We start from the raw sequence: 6,074 nt of genomic DNA, 5'->3' as shown, positions 1-6,074 counted from the left end.
AAAACCATACTTAAGAAAGAAGTGGAAATTAAGGTTAAAAACTACATATATATATAGTTTTTATATGCTCATAATTATATATATATATAATTTTAGTTTTTCAGCACCGCTCCCAGCGTGAGAAATTCCTGAAAGTGTTTTCTAATAGTGCACTGGGTCAAAGTCATGACCCATGCAACTCCCCCACCAAATGTTTGACATTTTCCTAAAGCCAAATTGAAAGCTCAAACAACAAAAATAATAACCAAGACGGCAGGGGAAGTGTGAGCCTGGGAGTACTGAGTAAACAGAAACAGTCGAACTCTCCAGGCATGGTTTGATCTTAAAAGGTAGTGGGCTGACCTGCAAACCATACCCCACAATCCCCTTAATGCCCTTTGGAGATCATTTAGGAGCTCTAACCAATACAGAATATAGCTTTCCACCAGGCTAATCAGATGGAGTCTTCCTTTTTCTTAAATTAGAACAGTGCAACAACCACACGAATAACCGGACAAAACTGCATCTAACTGTAGCTGGATGGGACTGAATGGGCCAGTCCCATCCAGCTACCTGTTTATTTGGAGGTTTTATGTGTACAACACCAAAACAGCTCCATAATTGGTGGAATTCACTCAATTGACAAAAATAAATAGATATGTCAATAAAATATTAACATAACTCATTAAAAAGTGGAAACCACAGGAGGCTGAGGTGAGAGGATCGCTTGAATACAGGAAATTAAGGCTGCAGTGAGCTATGATCGTGACACTGCACTCCAGCCTGTGTGACAGAGTGGTGAGACCTTGTTGGTATAAAAAAAAGTTCACCTTTTTTTTGATAGAGAAGGGGTCTTACTATGTAAAAGTGAAACACTTTGATACTGTTGTCTTGGCCTACTCTACATAATACCAAATAACTTACTTTGATTTTCAGTTCAAGAGATCATTATTTTTATTTATTTATTTATTTATTTTGAGACAGGGTCTCACTTTGTCACCCAGGCTGAAGTGCAGTAGCACTATCTCAGCTTACTGCAGCCTCGACATCCCAGGCTCAACCGATACTCCTGCCTCAGCCTCCCAGTAGCTGGGACTACAGGCGTGGGCCACCACACCCAGCTAATGGTTGTGTCTTTTGTAGAGACGGGGTTTGGCCATGTTGCTCAGGCTGGTCTCAAACTCCTGGACTCAAGCAGTCCACCTCAAGAGGCCTCTCAAAGTTCTGGGATTATAGGCATGAGCCATGGCACCTGGCTAAAACAGAACTTCTCAAAGTCCCCTAGGCCAGGAACATCAACATCACCTCAGAAACACAAATTCTGGGGCCCCACCCCAGATCTATTGAATCTGAGACTCTGGGATTTGGGCCAATCTGTTTTCTAACAAATGCTCTAGGTCAGTGGTCCCCAATCTTTTTGGCACCAGGGACCAGTTTCCTGGAAGACAATTTTTCCACAGATAGTGGGCGGGGGATGGTTTCGGGGTGAAACTGTTCACTCCAGATCATTAGTTAGATCTCACAAGGAGTGCCAACTTAGATCCCTCACATGCACAGTTCACAATAGGGTTCGCACTCCCATGGGATTCCAGTGCCACCACTGATCTGACAGGAGGCAAAGCTCAGGCAGTAATATTGGCTCGCCTGCTACTCACCTCCTGCTGGGCAGCCCAGTTCCTAACAGGCCATGGACCTGAACCAGACTGGTCCATGGCCCAGGGGTTGGGGACCCCTGCTCTAGGTAATTCTGATGTAGGCTGAAGTGTGAGATCCACTAATTTAGATAAAATTATTCAACTGATGGTTGAAGCTAGCCATGTTGTTAATGACTATATATATATGATTGTGGCAGATCAAAACAAGGTGATTGGCACAGAACACAATTTCTAAAATGTGTTTGATTTCCGAAATTTGTATGAGTATAGTAGTCACAAACTTATGTCTTATTTAAAAGGTCCCCAGCATTTGTATGTTGAAGAGCCACTTTTATTGTCCTTGAGTCCTCGAATGTGCTAGGTATAAAACCCTAGTTATATATATAAAGAGAGAGGCTGGGCAGGATGGGTCACACCTGTAACTCCAGCACTTTGAGAAGCCAAGGCAAGAGGAGTGCTTGAGCCCAGGAGTTTGAGACCAGCCTGGGCAACATGGCGAGACCCTGTCTCTCCAAAATATACAAAAATTAGTCGGGTGTGGTGGCACACACCTGTGGTGCCAGTTACTTGAGAAGTTTAGGTGGGAGGATGGCTTGGGCCCCAGAGATTGAGGCTGCAGTGAGCTGAGAATGTGCCACTGTACTCCAGCCTGGGTGACAGATTGAGACCCTGTCTCAAAACCTCCCACCTCCAAAAAAATTTATATATATAAAAAAAGAGAAAGAGCAAAGGAGAGTGAGAAAAAGCGTTAATATATATTACATTCTCCTTCCTACCAAAGAAATTGGAGCAAACTCAGGACAATTGTTCCTAAATTTATGGGCAAATGCCTAACTTAGTTAGGGAGTCTGACATATATGATGCCAAACACCTATGTAAAAAAAGAAAATTATTACGAATAAGGTATTTGCTGCCTTTTTTTTCTTTTTTAAGAGACAGGGTCTCACTGTGTCACCCAAGATGGAGAGAAATGTTGTGTTAGAGGTGCACTGCAGCCTCAACCTCCAGGCAAGCTCAAGCGATCCTCCCACCTCAACCTCCAGAGTATCTGGGACTACAGACACACACCACCATGCCCAGCTAAATTTTTGTAGAGATAGGGTTTCACTATGTTGCCCAGGCTGGTCTTGAACTCTTGGGCTCAAGTGATCCTCTTACCTCAGCCTCCCAAAGTGTTGTAATTATAGACATGAGCTACCTCGCCCTGCCTACATAAGCTTTAAAATGTTGGTATCAAAAACTTACATTTTGTCTCTTTAAAAAAACACAGTTTTACTATATCCCTCTCTGCCCCTTATTTTACTGATTGTTTTCAAAAGATAGCAACATTGTTTTGAGTACTAGGAAATTATCTCAATTGTAAATGATTATAATGGTGATTACATGAGTAGATTACAAGAAGATTATGAGGACTTACTACAGACTGAGAATTAAACACAAAGTCATCATATTTTATTAACATCCCTTTCTCCAGGAGGCAACCCTTGCAGGAAACATGAATTCTAGAACCATCCATGGCACCACTAGCTCTGTGATTTGGACTTTTCTGAGCCTTGGGATTCTCATCTGTACATTTGAGAGTTGGGCCAAATGATTCTCAAGGGCCCTTCCAGATCTAAAATTCTGTAATTCTGTGTTTCTAATAACTTGAATTTTTCTCGCTGGGTGCGGTGGCTGATGCCTATAATCCCAGCACTTTGGGAGGCCAAGGCGGGCGGATCACCTGAGGTCAGGAGTTCGAAACCAGCCTGGCCAACATGGCAAAACCCCACCTCTACTAAAAATACAAAGAAAATTAGCCCGGCATTGTGGTGGGTGCCTGTAGTCCCATCTACTTGGGAGGCTGAGGCAAGAGAATGACTTAAACCTGGGAGGTGGAGGTTGCAGTGAGCCCAGATCATGCCACTGCACTCCAGCCTGGATGACAGAGCAAGACTCCATTTCAAAAAAGAAAAGAAAAAAAAACTTGAATTTTTATATATTCTAATTTTAAAAGAAGGAAAAATTACAGATAAACAAAACTTTCAAGAAACAAGTATAATTATATATATTTTTTTTATACAGAGTTTCATGCTCTTGCCCAGGCTGGAGTGAAGTGGCATGATCTCAGCTCACTGCAACCTCCATCCCCTGGGTTCAAGCGATTCTTGTGCCTCAGCCTCCCCAGTAGCTGAGATTATAGACATGTGCCACCACACCTAGCTAATTTTTGTATTTTTAGTAGAGCTGAGGTTTCACCATGTTGGCCAAGCTGGTCTTGAACTCCCAACCTCAAGTGATCTGCCCGCCTTGGCCTCCCAAAGTGCTGGGATTACAGGCGTGAACCTCTGCACCAGCCTACAATTATATATTGTTAACTTAGCTCAATCTTATCTGTAGCTGCAGTGCCATACAATGATTATGAGTTCAGAATTCTGTTGTGAGGGCCCTGTAACAGACTGAATCAAAAATTACATTATAGTTATTGTAATTCTATTGTGTATTTTAGAATAAATATCTAAATATTTAGATAATATTTAATTATGTAAATATTTGTTAACCATATGTAGTATATAACAACTTCCATTAACCAACACATGGAATTAATTGAAATATCTCATTTCTTGCTCATTCTGAATAAGTGGGAGTTCAGTAATCTATCTCTCTTCTAAGGAATTCAACAAGTTTTTATTTTTGGCATTTCATTAGCATTACTCAATCTTCGAATGAGAATGACAGAGATTATTGTCTCTAGGCTATTGATAGGGATGCAGAATCACAACAATTTGAAGCTGGAAGGAACTTTAAAAGCTGACTAATCAGACCCTTTAACTTACAGATGAGAAGAGTGAGACCAGGCCCAGTGCAGTGGCTCATGCCTATAATCCCAATACATTGGGAGGCTGAAGCAGGAGGATCCCTTGAGCTCAGGAGTTCAAGGCTGCAATGAACTATAATCATACTACTGTACTCCAGCCTGGGTGATAGAACAAGACCCCTCTCAAATTGTGAGACCCGGAGAAGGTAAAGGCCAGAAACATGGAGATCATCTGGATAAGAGTAGGAATAAAATAGTAGGCCTCCTGATTCCCCAGCTTACTTTCCAACATTATTAGAAGACTATGCGGCCTTACTACAGACTAAGGATTAAAAACAAAATAATTGTGATCTTATTGACATCTCTTTCTCAGGAGGCAATCCTTGCAGGAAACATAAATTCTAGAATCAGCTAGAAGCCCTCAATAGATTTCCCTCATGGTGCCCAAAGTGTAGGATAAGCTAGATAGAGAAACTCCAGGGTTTTTAGGATTTTCCTACATTATAGGGTTCCTGCTTTTCCCCACCCCTATGCCTAAATTCAACTCTACTATAAAATCTAAAGGCAATTGTCTAAAGGAAAGAGTTCTTTAATGAAGAGAGATATAAGATCCCTCCCTAACTTTGACAGTTTACATTTTAACCATTAATATTCCATCAATAACCAGGATAACATCATTATAATGGTCAGGGAATTTACTTAGAAATGAATATTAGAAAATTAAACAGTCTTGGCCGGGTGTGTTGACTCACACCTGCAATCCCAGCACTTTGAGAGGCCGAGATGGGCAGGTCACTTGCGTCAAGGAGTTCAAGACCAGCCTGGGCAACATGGTGAAACCCTATCTCTACACAAAATATAAAAAATTAGCCAGATGTGGTGGTGCATACTTGTGGTCCCAACTACTCAGGAGGTTGAGGTGGTGGAAGGACCACTTGAGCCCAGGAGGCAAGGGTTGCAGTGAGCCAAGATCATGCCAGTGCACTCTAGCCTGGGTGACAGAATGAGACCCTGTCTGAAAGAAAGAAGGAAAGAAGGGAGGGAAGGAAGGAAGGAAGGAAGGAAGGAAGGAAGGAAGGAAGGAAGGAAGGAAGGGAGAAAGTAAGTTAAACAGTCCTAAATATAATCAGTAGAGCAAGGAAAAAAGGAATGAAGGACATGTGTGTGTGTAGGAGAGAGGGAATGACAGAGAACTCCAGACTGGTACCAATCTATTAAGAATAAATGTTATTATTGTGGGTGGAAGAAGCAGGTTATGGAGGAAAAGCCAGGAAGAGCACTGTTGCCAAGAACTGTTATCAATTAGCATTCTGAAACCATAGCCTTACTCCTCTTCCTTGGGAATCCTATAACATGAAAGCATAAAGATTCACTGAGCCAACAAGGCTTTGGTTGCACACTGGGATCAAGAGGCTCACTAAAGGATCCAGATGTCTGCTTCACTGGAGTGGAAAAAAATGTCATAGTGAGTTCCACGAAATATCTGGCAGGAACAGACCATGCAGAAGCCAACTACACTAACTGAGAGTGAGCATAAGTGAGAGCAAGAGAGAGAGAGAGAGAGGGAGAGAGGGAGAGAGGAAGAGAGAGAAGATTTAATTCAAGAGGTGTTGCTGGCCGGGCGTAGTGGCTCACACCTGTGT

The sequence above is a fragment of the Trachypithecus francoisi genome, unplaced genomic scaffold (genome assembly GCF_009764315.1).
Source record: "Trachypithecus francoisi isolate TF-2019V2 unplaced genomic scaffold, Tfra_2.0 Lachesis_group20, whole genome shotgun sequence".
Taxonomy (NCBI): domain Eukaryota; kingdom Metazoa; phylum Chordata; class Mammalia; order Primates; family Cercopithecidae; genus Trachypithecus; species Trachypithecus francoisi.
Note: the sequence above shows the minus strand (reverse complement) of the source record.